The sequence below is a fragment of the Eretmochelys imbricata genome, chromosome 28, assembly GCF_965152235.1.
Source record: "Eretmochelys imbricata isolate rEreImb1 chromosome 28, rEreImb1.hap1, whole genome shotgun sequence".
NCBI lineage: Eukaryota > Metazoa > Chordata > Testudines > Cheloniidae > Eretmochelys > Eretmochelys imbricata.
The window spans coordinates 4,907,736-4,932,537 of record NC_135599.1 but is presented as its reverse complement, the minus strand read 5'-3'; the positions used below and the strand labels follow the sequence as shown (position 1 = coordinate 4,932,537).

Genomic DNA, 24,802 nt, shown 5'->3' with positions numbered 1-24,802 from the left:
CAGCCCCATTTTGGGTCATTGGACTTTTGGGACTTTGGGTGATTTGGGGTTGCTGGACTCAAGAACCAAAGGGAAAGGGCATGCCCCAATTTGCTTGGGGTGGGTTTTTTTTTTTGCTCGTGGGGTGTGTTATGAATCCTGTTGGTGGTGTTTCCCCAACATAATGCCACATTGTTTCTCTCTGTTATTAAAAGGCTTTTTGCTACACTCAGACTAGGTGCTTGCGAGACGGGAAGGATTGCCTCTGGGAGGCACCCAGCGGGGGTGGTACATATTTGTCCCAGGTCACTGGGTGGGGGCTCGAGCCTTTCTGCATTGTGTTATTGGAATGGATCCCCTAGATATTGAACCCGGCCCTTGTTGCTGCCAACTCTGACGGGCAGAAGGGTTACACGGAGAGAGGGTGGGGAGGAAGCCGCCTTAGCCCCCTTGTGCTGCCGGTGATGGCGGTGGGGGTCCCCGGGCCCTTTTAAATTGCCCGGGGGCAGCAGGCGGGGCTGGGGGAGACACCGGGCCCCGGACTTTGGTGGAGCCAGGCCCCCTTGGTCTTATGTTGCTGGAGCATGGGCACCAGGGGCCCAGATGAGGAGCCTCCCCTGCGGCTGGAGGAGCATGGGTGCTAATCCACCTTTCGGCGGGTTGGTTTTTGGAAGGTTAAATGAAGGCAGCCTCTGCTCTGGGCTCGCCCAGTTTCAGGGCCTGACGCTGCTTTGCACAACGATACCGGCTGCCAACTAGACATGGAGCCATTGATCACTACCCGTTGAGCCCGACAATCTAGCCACCTTTCTATCCACCTTATAGTGCATTCATCCAGACCATACTTCTTTAACTTGCTGGCAAGAATACTGTGGGAGACCGTGTCAAAAGCTTTGCTAAAGTCAAGGAACAACACGTCCACTGCTTTCCCCTCATCCACAGAGCCAGTTATCTCGTCATAGAAGGCAATTAGATTAGTCAGGCATGACTTGCCCTTGGTGAATCCATGCTGACTGTTCCTGATCACTTTCCTCTCCTCTAAGTGCTTCAGAATTGATTCCTTGAGGACATGCTCCATGATTTTTCCAGGGACTGAGGTGAGGCTGACTGGCCTGTAGTTCCCAGGATCCTCCTTCTTCCTATTTTTAAAGATGGGCACTACATTAGCCTTTTTCCAGTCTTCCGGGACTTCCCCCGATCGCTATGAGTTTTCAAAGATAATAGCCAATGGCTGTGCAATCACATCCGTCAATTCCTTTAGCACTCTCGGATGCAGCTCATCTGGCCCCATGGACTTGTGCACGTCCACTTTTTCTAAATAGTCCCGAACCACTTCTTTCTTCACAGAGGGCTGGCTACCTCCTTCCCATGCTGTGCTGCCCAGTGCAGTCATCTGGGAGCTGACCTTGTTCGTGAAGACAGAGGCAAAAAAAGCATTGAGTATGTTAGCTTTTTCCACATCCTCTGTCACTAGGTTGCCTCTCTCATTTAGTAAGGGGCCCACAGTTTCCTTGGTTTTCTTCTTATTGCCAAAATACCTGAAGAAACCCTTCTTCTTACTCTTAACTTCGCTCGCTAGCTGCAACTCCAGGTGTGATTTGGCCTTCCTGATTTCACTTCTGCATGCCTGAGCAATATTTATCTACTCATCCGTGGTCATTTGTCCAATCTTCCACTTCTTGTAAGCCTCTTTTTTGTGTTTAAGATCAGCAAGGATTTCTCTGTTAAGCCAAGCTGGTCGCCTACCATATTTACTATTCTTTCTACACATTGGGATGGTTTGTCTCTGTAACCTCAATAAGGATTCTTTAAAATACAGACAGCTCTCCTGGACTCCTTTCCCCCTCATGTTATTCTCCCAGGGGATCTTTCCCATCAGTTCCCTGAGGGAGTCAAAGTCTGCTTTTCTGAAGTTCAGAGTCCGTATTTTGCTGTTTTCCTTTCCTCCTTGTGTCAGGATCCTGAACTCGACCATCTCATGGTGACTGCCTCCCAGGTTCCCATCCACTTTTGCTTCCCCTACTGATTCTTCCCGGTTTGTGAGCAGCAGGTCAAGAAGAGCTCTGCCCCTAGTCGGTTCCTCCAGCACTTGCACCAGGAAATTGTCCCCTACAGTTTCCAAAAACTTCCTGGATTGTCTGTGCACCGCTGTATTGCTCTCCCAGCTGATATCAGGATGATTGAAGTCGCCCATGAGAACCAGGGCGTGCCATCTTGTAGCTTCTGCGAGTTGCCGGAAGAAAGCCTCATCCACCTCATCCCCCTGGTCTGGTGGTCTATAGGAGACTCCCACCACGACATCACTCTTGTTGCTCACACTTCTAAACTTAATCCAGAGACTCTCAGGTTTTTCTACAGTTTCATACTTGAGCTCTGAGCAGTCATACTGCTCCCTTACATACAGTGCAACTCCCCCACCTTTTCTGGACTCCCTGTCCTTCCTGAACAGTTTATATCCATCCATGACAGCACTCCAGTCATGCGAGTTATCCCACCAAGTCTCCGTTATTCCAATCACATCATAATTCCCTGACTTTGCCAGGATCTCCAGTTCTCCCTGCTTGTGTCCCAGGCTTTGTGCATTTGTATATAGGCATTTGAGATAACCCGCTGATCGCCCCTTGTTCTCAGTATGAGGCAGCAGCCCTCCCCTCTCACACGCTCCAGCTCGTGCTTCCTCCCGGTATCCCGCTTCCCCATTTACCTCAGGGCTTTGGTCTCCTTTCCCTGGTGAACCTAGTTTAAAGCCCTCCTCACTAGGTTAGCCAGCCTGCTCACGAAGATGCTCTTCCCTCTCTTCGTTAAGTGGAGCCCGTCTCTGCCTAGCATTCCTCCTACTTGGAACACCATCCCATGGTTGAAGAATCCAAAGCCTTCTCTCCGACACCACCTGTGTAGCCATTCCTTGACTTCCACGATTTGACGGTCTCTACCCAGGCTTTTTCCTTCCACAGGGAGGATGGACGAGAACACCACTTGCACCTCAAACTCCTTTATCCTTCTTCCCAGAGCCACGTAGTCTGCAGTGATTCGCTCAAGGCAATTCTTGGCAGTATCATTGGTGCCCACGTGGAAAAGCAGGAAGGGGTAGCGCTCCGAGGGCTTGATGAGTCTCGGCAGTCTCTCCGCCACATCGCAAATCTTAGCCCCCGGCAAGCAGCAGACTTCTCTGTTTTCCCGGTCAGGGCGGCAGATAGATGACTCAGTCCTCCTGAGGAGAGAGTCCCCGACCACCACCACCCACCTCCTTCTCTTGGGAGTGATGGTCGTGGAACCCCCAACCCTAGGACAGTGCATCTCATGCCTTTCAACTGGTGGAGTCTCCTTCTGCTCCCTTCCCCCAGACGTATCATCTGGGTCACTCCCCGCAATGGTACCTGTGGAGAGAACATGAAAATGGTTACTTACCTGTGTCCGCTTTGCTGGTACATGGACGTTCCCTCTTCTTCTTCTGGAGGTCACATGTTGCCAGATTTCTTCACAGTCCTCCTGTCCCTGCTGCGCAGCCTGCTCTGAATCTTCAGAACCTTGTGCCCATAGAAGCATATCCTGACGTCTGTCCAGGAAATCTTCAGTTTCTCTTATGCAAGGCAGGGTCGATACCTGTTGCTCCAGACCTTGAACCTTCTCTTCCAATATGGAGACCAGCTTGCACTTTGTAGAGACAAAGTGGCTTCTGTCCTCTGGAAGAAAGACACACATGGCACATCCAGTGCAGGTCACAACAGTTGACCACTCCCCATCCATATTACCTTCCTACTATGAGCTTCCTCCGGAGATGCAGTAATTCCTCAGAGAAGTGGTTAGGGTGTAAGCCTCAGTGGGCTCACTCCAGGTGAACTCCCAGGCAAACTCCTGCTGTTCGCTGCTCTGCTGTTCGCCACTGCTCTGCTGTTCCCCGCTGCTCTGCTGTTCCCCGCTGCTCAGCTGGTTCTATAAGCACCGAGCCTAAAGCTCTTCTGAGCCTTCTTAGCGCAGTGGGCAGCGCATCAGTCTCATAATCTGAAGGTCCTGAGTTCAAGCCTCAGAGAAGGCAACTCTTCCTGCTCCCTGCTTTAGATTTTCTAACGGAAATCAGAGAAAAAAAGACGAGAGCTGAGTGGTTTCTAGACACCCTCCCATCCATCTAACACACACACACAGACTTTTCTAACGGTACGTGTACAGTATGAAATTAGTTCAATATTATTCGATTGGAAATTTCGGGAGCTATTTTAGACATTCAGGCTTCAGTGTCCCCACTAAAGCGCGTGAATTCGGCAGAGTGCGTCCACAGTACCGAGGCTAGCATCGAACATCGGAGCGGGTGCACCGTGGGTCGCTATCCCGCAGTTCCCGCAGTTCCCGCCGCCCACTGGAATTCTGGGTTACGCTCCCAGTGCACGTTGGGGCAAAAACATTCTTGCGGGTGTTTCTGGTGCGTGTCATCAGGAAGCTCTGGCAGACAATCGTTTCACGCCTTTTTGGCAGGCAGACGCCATACTGCTTTCAGCAGACGGTGCACCGCTTGCTCTCCTGCAACTATGAATCCGCCTCTCATTTCCTCTCCCCTTCCGATGTAATCTCTACTATCTACTCTTTCTCTTCCTCATCGAACTCTTCTGCCTCCAACTCTGCTCTCCCACTGGTGCCACGCTTCCGAGCTTCTCCGGGTTGTCTGTCCTGGGCTCCCGCCTCCGTGAAAACCACGGAAGACAACCATTTCCCGCCTTTGTTCGGCTACCACGAACCAAACAGCACCTCTTCCCCTGCCACTCTGCTCTCCTATATTTCGCGCCCTTTTTCCAGGATTACCCGTGCAGGCGCCATGGAGCCCGCTCAGATCTCCACTGCAGTTTTGAGCATTGTAGATACCTCGCGCATTATCCAGCAGTATGTGCAGTCCCTGCAAAACGGGGCGAGGAAACGACAACGGGGCGATTACTATACTGATGAGGACATGGACAAAGATGGCACGGCGTGTGGCAATTGGGAGATCATGGTGGTGCTGGGCCAGGTTCATGCCGTGGCAGGCCAATTCTGGGCCCAGAAAACAAGCACAGACTGCTGGGGCCTCATCGCGTTGCAGGTGTGGGATGATTCCCAGTGGCTGAGAAACTTTCGTAAGCCTAAGGGCCACTTTCATGGAGCTTTGCGACTTGCTGTCCCCTGCCCTGAAGCGCAAATACACCAAAATGAGAGCCACCCTCACAGTTGGGAAGTGAGTGGCCATAGCCCTGCGGAAGCTTGCAACGCCCGACAGCTACCGGTCAGTTGGGAATCAGTTTGGAGTGGGGAAATCTACTGTGGGGCCTGCTGTGATCCAAATAGCCAACACAATCATTGATCAGCTGCTATCTAGGCTCATGCCTTTGGGAAATGTGCGGACCATTGTGGATAGCTTTAATACGCTGGGGTTCCCTGACTGCGGCGGGGCGATGGCCATAACGCATATCCCTCTCTTGGCCCCGGAACAGCGGGGCGGCCACTACATAAACCGCAAGGGGTACTCTTCCATGGTGCTGCAAGCCCTGGTGGATCACAAGGGACGTGGCGAAAGGGATGCACAAACAATCCAGTTGGGCCATTGCCCACAAGCTCACCCCAAGCAGCTTGGACTCCTGATGACTGTGATGCTGAGGTTCCTTAGACCCCTGTTCATATTTCAGACCCCAGCCGGTGCAGCATCCCTGCCCAACCACTCACCATCTGCCCCAGGAGAACCAGCTGGTGGGCTGCATCCACAGGCAGGTAGTTTATGCCGCTCCCCTCAGAGCAGCAGCCACAGCTGTGCAGCTAATCCCCACATCTGGTTGCCGGGGATCCAGCTGCATTGTTTGGGCATCCCTTTCAAGACTTGCCCTCAACAACCTGGCAGCCCCCAGCTTTCTCATTGCTCTGTGGTTGTTTGCTCTGTGAAAGGGGCCTCTAGGAATTGGTATTTCCAGAGGCATTAAAGAATCATAAAGGAGAAGGAAAAGTTAATGCCTTAGAAAAGTCTGTGTGTCTGTGTTAGATGGATGGGAGGGTGTCCAGAAACCACTCTGCTCTCGTCTTTTTTCTCGGATTTCCAGTGGTAATCAAGGTCAGCCATTGCCAGCAGTTGACAAGAACATGTGAGAACAGTTGGGGTGGGAAATAAACATGGGGAAATAGTTTTATTTTGTGTAATGACCCATCCATTCCCAGTCTTTATTCAAGCCTAAGTTAACTGTATCCAGTTTGCAAATTAATACCAATGATCACTACAAAAGGTTCCCCCCACCCCACCCGGCTCTCCTCCTGGTAATAGCTCACCTTACCTTAGCAAGCAGATCGAGGGACGTGATCGTTCCCCTCTATTCGACACTGGTGAGGCCTCATCTGGAGTACTGTGTCCAGTTTTGGGCCCCACACTACAAGAAGGATGTGGATAAATTGGAGAGAGTCCAGCGAAGGGCAACAAAAATGATTAGGGGTCTAGAACTCATGACTTAGGAGGAGAGGCTGAGGGAGCTGGGATTGTTTAGCCTGCAGAAGAGAAGAATGAGGGGGGATTTGATAGCTGCTTTCAGCTACCTGAAAGGGGGTTCCAACGAGGATGGCTCTAGACTGTTCTCAATGGTAGCAGATGACAGAACGAGGAGTAATGGTCTCAAGTTGCAATGGGGGAGGTTTAGATTGGATATTAGGAAAAACTTTTTCACTAAAAGGGTGGTGAAACACTGGAATGCATTACCTAGGGAGGTGGTAGAATCTCCTTCCTTAGAGGTTTTTAAGGTCAGGCTTGACAAAGCCCTGGCTGGGATGATTTAACTGGGAATTGGTCCTGCTTCGAGCAGGCGGTTGGACTAGATGACCTTCAGGGGTCCCTTCCAACCCTGATATTCTATGATTCTATGATTCTATACCTGATCACTCTCGTTACAGTGTGTAGGGTAACCCCCATTGTTTCATGTTCTCTGTGTATAGGAGTCTCCCCACTGTATTTTCCACTGCATGCATCTGATGAAGTGAGCTGTAGCTCACGAAAGCTTATGCTCCAATAAATTTGTTCGTCTCTCAGGTGCCACAAGTCCTCCTGTTCTTACTCATGGTGTTGTATCCCCATAGTGTGGCTGTTTGTTATCAGTCCTTTTAAATAAACAATGAGTTTTTTTCATAGAAACCATATTTTCCTCATACAGACACAGGAGTAGTTTAATCTACAAAGGGAAGGTGATTCCAAGGCAGTTCCGGAGGGAGAAGGGAACGTTTCAGCATCACTAAATGATTGTGTTGTACCTCACACACACACAAAGAGTGACAATAAGCTCAATTAACTGAGCTACCAACACACTGCACAGGAATGAAATAAACAACTTTATGTTCAAGGAGTTCGGTGCATGTAAATAATATTAAAAATATGTTTTGGGCAACGCATGGAAAAGTCATTGTATTGTACAACCCACTTGATATAGTTAATACACCACATAATATTTAACGATTCAATATTTAATCTTTGGTCTACAAATAATAACTACTGATAAATGGTAATATAAAAAAGGACCTCGAATTCCTTCATAATTTGATGGGTTTTGGAACTTCCAGGCATATTGGCTAGAATTTTCGAGACACAGATTGTCAGAAAAACGTAACACGCTGAGTGCTCCACCTGAAACAACAGGAAATACTGTTGCCTAGGTAGATAGATACATTGCAAAGAGCAACAAGTATCAATGTGGAGCTGAATCTGCAAAAGGGAAAGATTAATCTTGCAATTCAAATAATAATGTATTAATTATTATTATTATTATTTATTATTATGTCACAAAGGACCGTGAATTCCTTCATACTTCTATCATCCTCAGGATGTTGCTGTGAATTCAGAGACATGATTGTTTTCTGGAGCAGCCGTTGCAGTTTCAAAAGGAAATGCAGGCAGAAAATGAAGCAGGGAGGGTTGTGATGGGGCGCATGAAAGGAGAGGAGGCTTGTTTCTCTTGAGTTTTCTTTCCGTTGCTCTCGTGATCCTGATGGAGGAAGCGGAAGCTTAATTTGAGTTTCTCCCCACTCCCCTCCTTCTGTCGGCGGTGTGTGTCTTCACCAGGAGTGCTTCCACCAAACGAAGAGGGGCAGTGTGGGGGGGCTGAGAAACGTGGCTCTTCACTCCGCGCAGCTGCCAACTGGGAGCCCAGCTGCCCCCAGGGCTCTTGACTCCCCACCTCCTCCCTGGAGTGGGACCCGGCCACCTGGGCTTCTTGCCTGCCTGCTCCCAGCGAGGAGTGTCCCAGAAAAGTTTGTCTTTGTCCCCAACAGAAGCTGGCCCAGTCAAAGATATTATCTCACCCACCTACGCGTTTGCTCGCCATACTACCTGAGACAAGCGGAAAGAGACTCAAAGCAGAGAAAAGGGAACAAAGAAGTTGAATTCCTAGCTGAAAAATGGGCCCCTTTGTCAGCTAGAGGCAATCTCAGACGATTCTGGGACCTCTTGTGGCGATTGCTGGTTTTGAAAAAAGCCACGTGTTATTTAGACAATATTGCTTCCAGTATATCCACTGAAGCACATTTATGCTTCACGATTGCTGTGTATCCAAAGAGATTCATTCAATTCGGCACACAAGTGAATAGAGATGGGCAGCTGGAGTCAGCCAGTTCTCCCACATTCTCAAAGACTTTGGTTTTTAAAAAGGCCCCTTTTTTGTGTTTATAAGGGACAGGGCACAAAATGGCTAGATAATAAGCTATTGGGGTGAAAGTTCTGAGGTTTTTTTAATTTGCAGTGAAGACTGAATGGAGAATTGTGTCGAGAAGTTTCTTTCCCTGACTGAGGATGGAACCAAGGCAGCATCAACGAGACTCCTAACCAGTAGACCAAGGGTACTCGACAGGTGTACCACGGGCCAACTCTAGACAGCCAGAAATTTTTAATGGACCCTGAAATCTTTTTATTTACTTATTATTATGATTTTTTAAAATTATTTTCTCTGCAGTCTGGACCTTGATTATATCTCGACCAAGGAATTCAGACCTTGACAAAAAATAGTTGACTAACCCTGCAGTAGACTGTAAGGGGGGGCAATGTAGGGTTTTTTGGTTCAGCTCCTCTATGCTTTCTAAGGCTACTTTCTCTCCAGTTTAGGAAATGGTCCACTCCCCATTTCAGAGGGGACAAGAACAGAGAGTGAAGGAACCCCTATGCTCATAACCTGAGCTCAAGGAAAAGCTTTGAAACAAGCTCAAATTATGCTTTAGGTTCCTCCATCAGACTACCAAGAGCAACACAAAAAAGGAACAATCCTCCTCTGCTTTCATTTACCCCACCGCATCCCTCTCCGCTTCTTCTTCCGCCTACCTAGTGGCTTGTCCAGGGAAACCACTCCGCTGATTATAATTTTGACATAGAAAGCCAGGGAGGGGATGTGCTTCCACTTGATGTGAGCAGATAGCATTCTGACCCAGTGTCTATAATCAGGTTTCTCAGCTTTGGCTGGTCCCGGTTTGTTACCTCTGCGCAGGCAGGAAGCAGCCAAAGTGCTGACCCTCACATCACATGGGCTCTGGGATCATGATGTTTTGCACAGCACTGGCGAGTCCATGTTTCGTCTCTTTGTCCTCCTCAGTAAGCCGGACCCTTCCCCACAAATGGTTTCCTCTGATGCTGGAGGGATCGAAGTACCTGCAGGTTTCCTTCACTCAGCTTTATTTTCCTGCATTTCTTGTGTCTTGTATTGCTGTGCCAGGGAGCTGGCAGGGAAATGCCCATGGGAAAGTGAAGTCAAAGTGAGCTTTCTTGGTTTGGCGCTTTCCTGTGTTTTGTCTCCTGGTGAGAAGGGGAAACTGGAGGAGCTATCGTAGCATTTCTGACGGATATTTGAGGTAAAAAAGAAGCCATTGGTGTTCTTTGTGCTCCTGTTCTTCAAAGAGAAATGCTGAAATAGCTGACGCAGTGGCTACTGAGAAAGCTCAGCTAAACAGGCGAAAAGCTCGCCACGACTGGTTTTTGCAGTGTAGGTTATTACCACGTTCGCTTCAGGCATGAAAGGCCTCCGGGTCATCGGGCAGAAACAGTGTCTTGTTTTGCTTCTGATTATTTTTCTTTTCATTCCCTCCAAGTTGTTTATCAAGCTTTCTTCCTCATTATTTTTTCCTTTCATGAAACTTTAGGGTCGGAAGGTGGGGATTACCCTGAATTTTGAGGGAAGGAATAGACGATAAGTTTGGAGATTGCCAGCTACTTAACAAATATGAGCCTTGAAGAATCCCTACCCTTTGTCCTCTGCCTGCTGGTCTAGTGGTTAAAGTTTGGGGCTCTCACTGCCGCGGCCTGGGTTCAAGTCCCGGTCAGGGAAAAGTGACTTTACATCAAAACACCTTAATTGAGGGGGGAGGGATAGCTCAGTGGTTTGAGCATTGGCCTTCTAAACCCAGGGTTGTGAGCTCCATCCTTGAGGGGGCCATCTGGAGCAAAGATTGGGGATTGGTCCTGCTCTGAGCAGGGGGTTGAGACTAGATGACTTCCTCAGGTCCCTTCCAACCCTAATCTTCTACAATTTAGCTCCCAGAAAGCAGTTTCCCCTCTTTCATTTCTTTTAAGCTAACTACAAGCAGCCTCATGTCCCCTTTTCATGTCAGAAACGTCTATTGACTGATGATCACATTTCCCCTCCTTTCCTGTCTAGGCAGGGTCGTGGTGTGAGGAATGAGAAAAGAACAAATGGAAATTTCCAAGCCAGCCTTTTAACAGACAACTTCACATTTCCTTTGAAATAACACTGATTTCCTTTCAGAGTGGTAGTTGTGTTAGTCAGCAAAAACAATGAGGAGGACTTGTGGCACCTTGGAGACTAACAAATTTATTTGGGCGTAATCTTTCCTGGGCTAAAACCCACTTCATCACATGCATGGAGTGGAAAATACAGCAGGAAGAGATATATACAGAGTCCATGAAAAGATGGGGGTTGCCTTAAAATCATAGAAGATCAGGGTTGGAAGGGACCTCAGGAGGTCAGCTAGTCCAATCCACTGCTCAAGGCAGGACCAATCCCCAATTTTTGCCCCAGATCCCTAAATGGCCCCCTCAAGGATTGAACTCACAGAGAATTCTTTGAAATGGGCCACCCTGATTACCACTACAAAAAGTGATTTTTCCTCCTGCTGATAGTAGCCCATGACATGCTAATGAAGAAATAGCTGTGATTTAAAATCTCCACTCAGAAATGGTGAACAACAGCAGAACCCAAAGTAACTGAAGGAAGGGCAGATGATCACAGTTAGTTCATTGTTTAAGTCAATATTGTCTCAGATGTTCTGGGGAGAGAATTGCACGGTAAGTGATTTTGCATTTTTGCAGGACATCATACCCCCTGGGGAGAAGCTCCTCAAAGAAAATGTGGCCCCAGGAGTGTCAGAGAAGGGAATCACTGTTTGCCTTACGAGGTGTGTGAGGGAAACCTGCAGGGACTTAGATTCCTCCAGAGTCTGATGAAACCATTGGTGGGGAAAGTCTGGGGAAGCCGAGTAGGACAAGGAGAGGTAAAAAGGGCTTGCAGCTCTTGTGCAATCCCCATGCTCCCAGCAGAAGGGTCCAGGGGGTTCAGCACTTTGGCTGCTTGTTGAGGACACAGAATTCAGAAGATGGCGAAACTCAGAGCCCTGTTACATGGAGTCAGAATGCAACCAGCTCACACCAAGGGAGAGCAAACTCCCTCCCTTGCTCTCTATGCCAAAGTTCCTATCAGCTCAATGTCCTTCCCAGAAGAAGGCCCAGGTCGGCTGCTGAGAGGGTTGCAACGGGGTGAATGAAGGCAGAGGAGGATTGTTCCTCCTGGGTTTTCTTTGTGTTGCTCTGTGATCCTAGTGGAGGAAACTGACCCATCATTTGAGTTTGTTTCAGTGGCTTGGGTTGGGCTCCAGTTGTGACCCTGAGCACAGGGGTTGCTGCCCGCTCTGCTCTTAGCCGCTCAGGGAATGGACAAAGAAGCAGTTTCAGAAATTGGACAGAAAATAGCCTAAAAGTGTAGCACAGCTGAGAAGAACAGCATTATCCTCCTCTCCCTGGTGGTCTAGTGGTTAGGATTTGGCGCTCTCACCGCCACGGCCTGGGTTCAATTCCCAGTCAGGGAAAAGTGACTTTACAGCAAAACACCTTAATTTATTCTTCACTTGCAATTTTAACAAATTGATGGTTTTTCCCTGATTCCCCCATCTTCTACGAGACGTTGGCAAGGGCTTTGGAGACCATATCAAAATCAAAGCTTCCCACTGACTAGGAGCAGAATGTGGGCATGTTTCCACTGTGCACCTAGATGTCCACAAATAGACAGGTGCAAATTAGTCACAAAGAGCTCAGAAAAGATTTAGGGGATGACAATCTCACTCCCTACGTACTTACATGGGGAACAATACTCCAATCTAACAGACAAATGTATAATGTGAGCCAATGGCTGGAAGTGAAGCTAGACACATTCAGATTGGAAATAAGGCGTGCTTTCTGACAGGGAAGGGAATTAACCATTGAAAATCTTACCCAGAGTCCTGGTGGAGTCTCCATTCCTGGAAATTTTCAAATCAAAATTGGATCTATTTTTTTTTAAACAGATCTGTTCTAGTTGAAAAGGAATTCTTCGGGGGCAGGTGTCGGGCCCGTGCTAGACAGGAGGTCAGACTGGGTGTTTACGAAGACCCCTTGTGGTTTTAAAATATGGGAAACAAACCCTTAAATGACGAACGCTTTATTCTGTGAACCAAAAAGAAGTGCTTCCCCTGGCTCTTTTTCTCATTTTGTAAACAAGGGCTTGGAATTTCAACTCTCAGTGAAGCTTTGCCTTTAAACTGAATTAGGTGAATTTTCCAGCTCTTGGTCCTCTGAGTCTAAGGAAGAATCCCTGAAAAGCAGGTGAGGTTTCAGTTCAGAATTTCATAGGTTAATTTGATGCCATCCAAGAGTGAACACTTCGGTAGGGAACAAGTGAGAATTTGTTGACCGAGAAAAATTCCTGGTGAAAATTAGCAAAGCTGTGGATATTTTTAAACATTCCAGTGAATTTACACATGAAGATACAAACAGAGAGAGAAACACAGAGAGAGAAAGAGAAAATCACACACTGCACAGGCCCATGCAGGCATTAACAAAAATCAGACCCACACACAAATCCACACAGCACACAGAGAATCATAGAATAACAGATTCAGAGCAGGCTGCACATCAGGGACAGGAGGACAGTGAAGAAATTTGGCATCATGTGACCTCCAGAAGAAGAATGGGAAGCGTCCAGGAACCAGCAACGCCGGTACGGAGACCCTTTGTCATGGGGTTTGGGATATTTCTGGACCACGCTGCACTCAGAGGGACCTCCTCATCCCGTGCCAGCTGGAGAAAAGAAAAGGGTCCAGCCAACTCTCCTGTTACCAACTGGGAACCACCCATCCCCCAAACAGGGGGAAGCCTCTGGCTTTGATGGGTATTGAATATATGGCTAGTCTCTTTTATCAGCAAACATTTCTAACAGAGAGAAAGGAGGGAACAAATGATTCTCAAAGGAGAGGGAAAGATGATCATTGTTGCAGGGGGGTTCATTTCCCAACCAGGATGGAGAAGGACTCAGGGCGACAGGTTCCCCCCAAGGAAGGACAAGTTGCTGGGATTTACAGACATGGGGAACAGCCCCAAACCCAAGAGGATTTTTAATTGACATTTGATAATGACATTGTAAGAGGGAAACCTGAGATTTGAGATCAGTGTTCAGAAATGAGAGGGAAAGGGTGGAAATCTGAGGGATTTTGGATCCATTTATGCAAATTATAGAGAGGGAAGTGGAAAATGAGAGGGATTTTATAGCAGTTGTTGATAGGAGGTAAAAGCTGAGTGTATTTCCCACCACTATTTGGTCAATGAATAGAGCGGAAATGGGCAACGTTGGCAAACGTTTTAGATCCGTATTCAGGAATCTGAGAAAAGGTGTCAATCTGAGATTTTTGTCGTAATTTATAGTTACAGAGACAGGGAAAGCTCTCAGGGGCATATTCAATTAGAAGTAGACAACTAGAGTAAAAGTGGGGCAAACGTTGAGGGTATTTTTTAGGAATCTTTGAGACCTACAGAGAAAACGTGTCACAAACTACACAACTGAGAACATGGGATAAACGCCAAGACCGGGGGGGCTTTTATGTGGCTATTAAAGAACTAGCTGGAAAAGGGGGACCGTTTGTGATATAAAATCCAGCCTGTCCAATACATAAACAGGGAGTGATGGTCCCCCTGTCCCACGGCCCCCGCTCACCTGGGCAACAGCGAGCCCTCTGAGGGGCTGACTGAAGGGGGCGGGGGGGGGAGCTGGAGGGCTCCCTGGGGGAGGGGAGGGGGCGGCAGTGGGGGATGGGCAGGTGGGGGGCAGAGAGTCACTTTCCTGCCCCCCAACCAGCGCTCCCCCCCACCGCGGGGTCTCCCACTCACCGGGGCGGGTCCCAGCTGGACAAAGCCCCCCCCCCGGCCGGGCACGAGGGGGTTAATGACGGCCCCACCCCGCACAGACTCCGGAGGGGAGCCGCAGCTGCTCCTCCTACAGATCCGACAGGAGGCAGCACCCGGTCTGCTCCAGGCCCCGCCCCCAGTCTGCTCCAGGCTCCGCCCCCAGACTCTGCCCCTCCCCGTTCTGTTCCAGGCCCCGCCCCCGGGAGCTGCCTCGTGTCGGGTCTCTCGGAGGGGCAGCTGCGGCTCCCCTCCGGGGTATGTGCTGGGGGCCCGTCATTAACCCCCCGTGCCCGGCCGGGGGGGGCTTTCTCCAGCTGGGACCAGCCCCTCGCTCTGCCCGCCCCCGACCCGGTGAGTGGGAGACCCCGCGTGGGGGGGAGCGTTGGTGGGGGGGCAGAAAGTGACTCTCTGCCCCCGGCACGGCTGGGATTGGGGGGGGGCAGAGACTGGGGCGCGGCGGGCGGGGTCCCTTGGGGGGTGTTGGGGGGAGAAGCCGGAGTTGCGGGGGGTGGGGGTTGAACTGTCTCTGTGCAGCCAGGAAATTCCCGGGGGGGAAGTGGGGGGCGGCGGGGGAGTTAATTGGATCCCCTTCCCCCCCCCCGGGCACAAATGCCCCCCAGTTTTCCCCTTTTCCCTCCGGGTAGCTCCCACGTGGTTATAAACTCCCCCCCACCCCCCATTGATCCGCTCTCTCGTCTCCCCTGATCTCTCCCCCCCCGTCTCTCCCTCCTCCTCACATGTCCATTGAAACTCCCGTCCCGTGGCGGGGGCGGGATTTCCCTCCCCCCCGTTTTATCCGCAGCGATTTGTCCCGGTGTCGGTGGGAAGTTGGAGCCCGGAGCCATCCCCCAACCTGGCTGCCCCGGCGTGGGGGTGGGAGGAGACGCCGGGTCTCTGCCGGGGCGGGGAAGGGAGGGGACGTGTCCCCCATGAGGCTGCCCCCGATCTCGGCTTCCCAGTCCCACTTGCTGCCCCCCAACTGCAGCACCGTTGCCCCCAGCCCCCACCTGCCCCCACCTGCCCATCCCCCACTACCGCCCCCTCCCCTCCCCCAGGGAGCCCTCCAGCTCCCCCCCGCCCCCTCCAGTCAGCCCCTCAGAGGGCTCCCTGCTGCCCAGGTGAACGGGGGTGGGGGGGGGGACGATCACTCTCTGTTTATGTATTGGACAGGCTGAATTTTATATGACAAACGATCCCCCTTTTCCAGCTAGTTCTTTAATAGCCACATAAAATCCCCCCCTGTCTTGGCGTTTATCCCATGTTCTCAGTTGCGTAGTTTGTGACACGTTTTCTCTGTAGGTCTTGTTGCCGGCACCCAGTGCCCAGAGGCTGAACAACAGCTTGAGTTGGTTCCTTACCCGGTGTGCTGCACCCAATAATCACAACGGGGTGGAGAAGCAGAAAAGTTTATTTGAAGCTTCAAAAAGGTACAGGGAGATTTGAATCTCAAATCCTGTACAACAAAGCAGGAAGTTACACAGGCTTTTACACATCCTTTTTTTTAGCATACTTATTCAATAGTAAGCTGCTCCAAGTATCCATAGAGCCAGCCAATCCAGTTCCCAGCTAGTTCCCTGATTTTCTGTATTATTTGTTAAACTATATATAAAGCTGCTTTATTTAGCATTGTTTTTTTATATTTTTTTGTTTGGCCTTGCTTAGTTTTAGGCAGTTTGACTCTGCAACATACTGTTGCAGATTTTTAGCATAACTGCTGTGTATGCCTCCAGGCGGGCGGGGGGGCAAGGACACTTGGGCCTAGCGCGAGGGGGCTTCATTGACACTTGTGGTTTCTTATTTTTTTGAGTTACTTAGTGGCCATGCCCCAGTGTTCCCAACAACTTCCCCCTTTGAGAATATTTAATAGCCTTGGCTTTGAGTTTTTTAATTTGGGTTATTTATTTTTTTATAATATGATTTTGTATAAGTATTTTGTGATAGCTTTGAAGAGAATGACTTATTAATTTTTGTAAAAGGGCTTTGATATATGATATTGCATAGCATAATATTAGTAATACAAGCAATATAGGAAAGAGAATTTTTAATAGCAGGCTAAATAAATTATTAAGCTAAGACGACAAACCTTAGCTTGAAAACAAGGTTTGCAATTAATATTTTTTTGGGGCAATATAGGCAACCTGTGCTTTGGCTTGGGCATGGGCTTTAGCTTGTATTATTTTTTTATAGATTTTATAATTGTTATTATTTATATATATATAATATTTGAGCTTGATGAGGGCATAAATTTTTTTTGGGGATGCTAAGAGATAGTTTAAAGCCAGCTTGTTTTGGAGGGAAAAGGTTTTGAGCTGTTGTATTTTTTTATTTAATATTTTTATTGTTGATTTTAAATTGTTAATTGAGTTTTTTAATTTTAAGGTTATTTTTTAAGTATTATTTGTAGTTTTATAGTGTAGTGGTTTATGCATGCCAGGGCTGGCCCGGTAAACAGTGGCGCTATTTTTAGTACAGAGCATTTTACTAGTTTTTTGGTTGTGAGGGGATTTTTTATCTTGCTTTTTAATGCTTTAGTTAGTTGCCGCAGGGTTTTTTTTTTGTGACTTAACAGAGGTGTTTTGGGCATTTTTAATTTTTTTTTTGGGGCAGTGTGGCAGTTATGGAAAGATGAGGAACTTTATGAGCTATATAACAGCTACTTGTTTAGTTGGCTGGCAGCACTTTGTAAGCTTTTTGGCCACATATAAAATAGTGACCTTGTAGGGCCCAGTGAGGATTATTTTTAAGGGGATTTTTGGGATATTTAAGGCTGCTTTTTTAAATAGTTTATATGCCCTTAGGGGGGCATTTTATTTTTTTGATTGGGTATAAGTGGGGGCATTTTTAATTGTGCTATTTAAATTATATTTGCTATAGGGACTATTATAAACCTATTATTGGCTTGCTATATTGGAGATATTAATTGGACGGCAAGTTACATTTTTAAACTTTTTTTTTGTGGTAAGATTATTTGTAAGTGTTTTTTTAAAAGGGGAGGAACTATTATATTTATATTGTTGGCTTTTTTTGTTGGTTTTTATTTAGTATTTATTAGCTTACTGTGTAATAACACAGGAGCTTTTTTTATAGGATGCTTATAGGGATTAGATTGGTTTTGGGTAAAACATAATATTTTTTTAGCGAGTACTGCAACTGAATACTCCTGGTCCTGATAGGTGGCTTGCTGTAAAGAGGTCTTGTTTCAGAACGGTGAGTTTGTTTTTTTTTGCTTTTTGGTGGTGGCTAATTTTGCTAGAGTCAAGGGCAGCATATTAAGGGGCATTCCCGTTTTGGGGGACAGTGGAGTTGGAGCCCACACCCAGCAATCAGTCTGGTTTGTTAAATTAGTAACATGGTGCGCAAGCAACACAAAGGAGTTATGCTCCCGATATGCACAGTTTGGAAATATCAATACAGAGAATAACAATGTTATTTAGTGAATTATTATTAGAGTTTTTTTAACCCAGGGTCTCCAGTACCTGGGTGGGCCCATTTTAGCATTAAGGTGCCCGCTATTTGTGTTTTTTAAACAGTAGCTTTAGCCCGAGATTGTTCCTAGATGAGGAGTTAGCAGGTTGGACGGTCCACTGTTGTGCTGACGAGGGGGCAGGTACTGCCTTCAGACGAGAGTGATGGGTCCAGTTTTTGTGTCCTTGATTTTTGCCGCTGTATGGGAAATCAGCAGGACGGTATAGGGTTTTTTTTACCTTTTTTGTAGAGGCTTGTCTTTCCAGGTGCGAATAAGCACAGAGTTACCGGGCTGTAAGGAGTGGACGGGAGAGTCCAAGGGGAGAGGCTGGGAATCCTTGGTATACCTGTGAAGAGACAAGAGAACAGCAGACAGGGAACACATATACTGTGACAAAAAATCATTACTCAACTTTTATTTCCCTGACAGAACCGGGGTGCCATTTATAGGCCATCCCCTTTTAAACATAATTTTAAAGGGACTGAGTCCTAATTTACTATTTGGGAGAACGCGGATACGGAGTAGGACGAGGGGCAAAGCATCAGGCCATTGCAGTGAGGCTTCTTGGCACACTTTTGAGAGATGCCGTTTAAGGGTCTGATTGGTACGCTCCACGACACCACTGGCTTGCGGTCTTCAGGGCGTATGGAGTTTCCAGGGGATCTGTAAGGCATGTGAGATGCTTTGAATGATTTTTGACGTGAAGTGTGTCCCATTGTTAGATTCCATTTACAGGGGGAGTCTAAAGCGAGGAACGATCTCCTTAACAAACTTGAGGGCCACTGTCCTGGCAGTGCAGTTACGGCAGGGGAAGGCTTCTGGCCATCCGCTGAACCGATCCACTATAACAAGGAGATGTTTGAACCCTTGGGTCCGGGGAAACTCAGTAAAGTCTATTTGCCACACTCGTCCAGGGCCCGGAGTGGGTTCTAGGGTAGCTGGTGGCACAGGATGTCCCGGTCGGGGGTTATTCTTTTGGCAGACTAAGCAGTCCGCTTGTACCTGGGCAGCCAGGGGTCGGAGTCCGGAAGTGATAAAATATTTTTTTATTAGTTGGATAAGTGCTTTTTTGCCAGCATGAGTGGTTTGATGTAGTTTCTGCAGCACCAGCCGGATCAGGCCCTTTGGTAAGAGGACCTTCCCTTCTGGGGAATGGAGCCATCCCTCCTTTTCCCGGAGATTGAGTTTGTCAGTTAGCTGTTTTTTTTTTTTTCAGAGGACTGAGGGGTTGGAAGTTCCCCTACTGATGGGATAAGGGCATGCATATGGGTATTCTTAGTTTGAGGGGATGGCAGGGTGGCAGCATGCTTAGCCTTTTTATTTGCCCGGGCGTTATTTTTGGCCACATTTTGATTTTTTTTTTTGATGGGCTTTACAGTGTACCACTGCTACTTTTGAGGGGAGTTGTACGGCTTCTAGGAGCCGGAGGATTTGGGGCCCATACTTGACTGGGGAGCCTTGGGCTGTCAGCATTCCCCTTTGCTTTTATAGGCCAGCATGAGCATGCAGCACACCAAAAGCATACTTTGAATTAGTAAAAATGTTGACCTGCTTTTTTTTTGACAGTTTAAGTGCACGAGTCAGGGCTATTAGTTTGGCAAGCTGGGCAGAGGTCCCAGCAGGCAAACCTTCAGCTTCCACAGTGTCATGGAGGGTCACAACAGCATAACCCGCCCTTCTTTGCCCATTTATTACAGTATTGCTACCATTAGTGTACCACTTATAATTTGCATTTGGGAGAGGTACATCCTTTAAATCCGGACGTCTTGAGTACTGGACATCTATGATTTTTAAACAGTCATGTTTTTGTTTCTTTGTTTTTGGCAAGAGGGTGGCTGGGTTAAGGGAGGGGCAAGGCTGTAAGGTGACTTCAGAGTTTTTTAACAGCTTAGCCTGGTGCCGAGCAATCCGAGCCTGGGTGAGCCAAAGCCCTTCCTTTGCATTCAATAAGGCTCGGACCATATGGGGAGTATAGATTTGCATAACCCCTCCCAATGTTAGCTTCTTGGCTTCCTTAAGCAATAGGGCAGTAGCTGCGACCGCCCGTAAACATGCCGGCCAACCCTTTGCAACCTGATTCAATTGGTTAGAAAAATAAGCCACAGGACGCTTCCATGCTCCTAACAGCTGTGTAAGCACTCCTAGGGCCACCCCCCTTTGTTCATGTACATACAACTGAAACGGCTTAGAGAAATTTGGCAGCCCCAGAGCCGGGGCTTCCATTAATTTTTTTTTAGGATTTTAAATGCTCTGTTAGCCTTTGGGGTCCAATAGAAGGGGTCATGATTTGCTCCTTTTACACAGTCGTACAGGGGTTTAGCCCACAGTTCAAACTTTGGGATTCATATCCTGCAAAAGCCTGCCATACTCAGAAAGGCCCTGAGCCGCTTACGATTACTTGGGGTAGGAACTTGACAGATAGCTTCCTTTTTTTTGCTTGAAAGCTGACGCTCCCCTTGCCGTATGTGAAACCCGAGGTACCGTACCTCTGGGAGGGCAATTTGAGCCTTACTCCGTGCTACACGATATTTCCGGAGTCCAATAAAATTCAGGAGGCTCACGGTGGCTTTAAGGCAGGGTTTTTGGCCCACAGTGGCAATTAACAAATTATTTACATACTGCAGAAGGAGAGCCTCCTTATTATTTCACTCCTGTAGGTCCCTGGCCAGAGCCTGGCCAAAAAGGGTGGGAGAGTTTTTAAATTCCTGGGCCAACACTGTCCAGCAAAGTTGCTTTTTAACCTTTTTTTGGTCCTCCCACTCGAAGGAGAAGATCTCCTGTGATGGGATGGCAACTGGGATGGTAAAGAAAGCATCTTTCAGATCAAGGACTGAAAAATAGGTATACTGTCCCCCTATAGAAGCCAATAAGGTGTACGGGTTAGGGACAAGAGGGTGCAGAGTCTTAACCCGTTTATTGACTGCCCTTAGGTCCTGTACCAGCCGATACGTGCCATCAGGCTTCTGTACGGGTAGAATGGGAGTGTTCCAGGCTGACTGACATTCCCGGAGAATACCATACATTAGGAATTGATTTATAGTTTTTTGTAAACCTTTTTTGGCTTCCCTTTTGATTGGATACTGTTTTACTTGCACTGGGCTTTTTTCTGGTATGAGCTGAATAGTAATAGGGGTCTGGTGGGTGGCTTTTCCTGGAATCCCTGATGCCCACACGAGGGGGTACACCTGGTCTTCCCACGGACTTCATTCTGGGGCTTACATGGCTGAGGGCTCAACTGCAAGGGTCATGATTCAGGCATTCTCAGGGGGTAAGGTAAGGGTTATTTCGTCCTCAGTAAAATGCAGGGTGGCACCGAGGCGACAAAGTAGATCCCGTCCCAGCAGAGGTGTTGGACACTCAGGGAGGTATACCAGCTTGTGGGATATAGTCCTGTCTCCCAAAGCACATTCCGCTGGGGCATACACTGGGCACTTGGTGTCCCTGCCTGTGGCTCCCACCACAGTAAGGGAATCTGCTACTGGCAACTGAAGAGGCTGATTTACGGCAGTTCGGGCCGCTTCAGAGTCCACTAAAAAATTTATTTCTGAGCTTTTTACCCGCATCTTTACTCGGGGTTCCGGGGGTAGGGTGGTCCGTCTCCCCTGACACCCCTATTCCTGCTCCATTATTGCCATCATAGGGGCACCTCCCTTTTTTTTTTTTTTTTTGGGCACTTATTTTTTTAGTGTTCCTCCTGTTGACACAGGGCACACTGGTTGCGACCCAGTCGTCTCTCCTGCAGGCCCGGACGGTCGCGTCCACGGCCCCTTCCTCCCCGGCCACTTTTTTTAGTGCCGGCCTGTACCGCTGTTACCATTAATTTTACTTGCTTTTTTGTTTGTTTGTTTTTTTTAGACTATAAGCTTGGTTTGCAGTTTTTAAAATTTGTGCCATGGTTATACCTATTAATTTTTTTTTTTTTTGTAACTTTTTTTTAATATTAGGGGCTGCTTTGCTTGTAAAAATTTCCTTAATAATTGATTTAGTTGCCTGATTATCGGGGTCTGCATTAGTGTTCTGTCGAATGGTGTCCCAAATACGCTGTAGAAAGGCCCCTGGGCTTTCTTTTAAATCCTGCATTACTTCATATGGCTTTGCCCAATGATTATGTCGGACAGCCGAGTGACGGAGTCCATGTAAAAGCAACTCCTTATAGGAGGTAAGGCGGGTTATATTCCCATGATTATTTGGATTCCACCTGGGGTCTGCTCGGGGGACTTGTGCATCCGGGTCAGGGACATTAATACCATCCCGGTCGTACCGTCTCTGCGCTTCCTCCCTTGCCTTGGACACAACCTGTTGTCTTTCAACCTCAGACAATAGGGTTCGCAGGAGGACGTTACAATCATCCCAGTCCGGCTTGTGACTACTGAGGCACCCCTCAAAGACTGATATAAACCTGCTTGGGTTGGTGGAAAACTCTCCTGCCTGTGCTTTGAAAGCAGCCAAATCCACAGGATTAAAGGGCACATGAGTATAAACCTGCATAGTTGTGGCAGGACGCCTGTCTGATCCAGACCGGGCGACTTTAGTTTCGGTGATTAAGGGGTATAGGCCAACCATTGGGGACTTACAAGGTGTGGGTGTAGGGGCCGAAGGGGACACCGGCTCTGCCATTACAGTGGGGGTGGGGGTCTGGGGACTAACATTAGCTGCTTCCGAACCAGTCGGAGTCAGATTACAGCGCTGTAAAATATCTGGTCGAGTACATAAAGTCAGAAACAAATGCGCATACATATGTTCATTCCATTTTTTTGTTTTTTGACAGAACAGGAGTAACTGAAGGATCGTGTTGTAATTAATTGACCCTCCTGGTGGCCACCACTCCTGGTCCTCTAGTTGATATTGAGGCTAGTCAACTGTACAGAATCGTTTTAATTGGCTCTTTGTCATCGGATCCGCACGAAATACCTTCCAGTTTGCTAGAATGCACTCTAGGGGTGTACACCGTGCCCTAACCTCTGAGCTCTGTCCCTGTCCCATACCTACAGGGTAACTCTGGGCGTCCCCAGGTTCCAACAGAGCATATAATCCGGATTTCAAAAGGTTCCTACCTTATCCAAGGGACCGGTTCTTCACCGTGGCCTGCAGCTGCTCCTCCCCCACGTCTAAGGGACCGGTTCTTCACCGCCGTCCACAACTGCTTCTCCACTATATGAGTGCGTTGCACCGTTGTGCCCTCTGGGGTCGATCAAATCGCGTCTCCTCCGAGGCCCCCGATGAACTCACCGGTGCGCGCTGGGCGTCGGTTCTCGCCGCAATCCTCGACCTCCAGGAGGGGTCCGGGCAAGGCTAAATTGCAGCCTCGAGCCCACCCAGGGACGCCAAAAGCTGTTGCCGGCACCCAGTGCCGAGAGGCTGAACAACAGCTTGAGTTGGTTCGTTACCCGGTGTGCTGCACCCAATAATTACAACGGAGTAAAAAAGCAAAAAAGTTTATTTAAAGCTTCAAAAAAGTACAGGAAAATTTGAATCTCAAATCCTGTAGAACAAAGCAGGAAATTACACAGGCTTCTACACATCCTTTTTTTTAGCATACTTATTCAATAGTAAGCTGCTCCAAGTATCCATATAGCCAGGCAATCCAGTTCCCAGCTAATTCCCTAATTTTCTATATTATTTATTAAACTATATATAAAGCTGCTTTATTTAGCATTGTTTGGCCTTGCTTAGTTTTAGGCAGTTTAACTCTGCAACATACTGTTGCAGATCTTTAGCATAACTGCTGTGTATGCCTCCAAGCGGGGGGGGGGGGCCAAGGACACTTGGGCCTAGCACACAAAGCTGTTGCAAGTGCCTCCAGGCAGGAGGGGGGCCAAGGACACCGGGGCCTAGCGCGAGGGGGCTTCATTAACACTTGTGGTTTTTTATTTTTTTGAGTTACTTAGTGGCCATGCCCCAGTGTTCCTAACAGTCTCAAAGATTCATAAAAAAGTTTGCCCCACTTTTACTCTAGTTATCTACTTCTAATTGAATATGCCCCTGAGAGCTTTCCCTGTCTCTGTAATTATAAATTACGACGAAAATCTCAGATTTACACCTTTCCTCAGATTCCTGAATATGGATCTAAAACGTTTGCCAACGTTGCCCATTTCCTCTCTATTCATTGACTAAATAGTGGTGGGAAATACACTCAGCTTTTACCTCTGTGACGAAGTGGGACTGTTCTTAATGTTTCCTCTGAATAGTGTGGGGGTGCCTCAGTTTCCCCTATGAAGTTCTTAAGTATCTAGGGGGTGGGATAAGGGTGTATGATCATTGCAGAGCCCTAGAGGGCATGTGTGTGCAGGAGTCTGGACACAGAGAATGGCCACCCTGTTTCCTGGCCACTGATGGCCTGGGCCCTTCCCCCCTGCAAGGTGAGAGCTAAAGGGTTGGAGAACAAAGGAATCAGGTGACCTCCTGGCCCGGGAAAGGAACAAAGCCCAGAGGAGGAGGGGCTGGAGGGAGTTTCAGTTTGGGGCTGGCTGGGACATGGAGTGAAGGGCAGACGTGGCTGTCTGGCTCACTGCCCCCCCCCCCCAAAATGGCCCCAGCTGAGGGGTCCTGTTCTCTGCACCTGCAAGCTCTGGTTTAGACCATGTTCCTGTCATCTAATAAACCTTCTGTTTTACTGGCTGGCTGAGAGTCATGTCTGACTGCGGAGTTGGGGGGCAGGACCCTCTGGCTTCCCCAGGAGCCCTGCGTGAGCGGACTCGCTGTGGGAAGCGCACGGAGGGGCAGAGGAGGCTGAATGGTCCGAGGTCAGACCTAGGAAGGTGGAAGCTGTGTGAGCTGTGTGTCCTGCAGACAGGCTGCTCCCAGAAAGGCGACTGCCCCAGAGTCCTGCCCAGCTTCATGGGGAGCAGTTCCAGAGCATCGCCCAGGGACTCCGTGACAACCTCCTATCAACAACTGCTATAAAATCCCTCTCATTTTCCACTTTCCTCTCTATAATTTGCATA

General features: G+C 48.3%; 1 protein-coding gene and 2 non-coding genes across 3 annotated transcripts in view; all 3 read left to right on the top strand.

Moving 5' to 3' along the window:
* The window catches only part of LOC144258216 (uncharacterized), a 970,182-nt gene that overhangs the window by 685,511 nt on the left and 259,869 nt on the right, over positions 1-24,802 (top strand). The window lies entirely within an intron of this gene.
* TRNAM-CAU (transfer RNA methionine (anticodon CAU)) lies at positions 3,943-4,015 on the top strand. Its single transcript has one exon. It is a non-coding gene; the product is annotated as a tRNA-Met (tRNA).
* Positions 11,974-12,045, top strand: TRNAE-CUC (transfer RNA glutamic acid (anticodon CUC)). The gene has a single exon. It is a non-coding gene; the product is annotated as a tRNA-Glu (tRNA).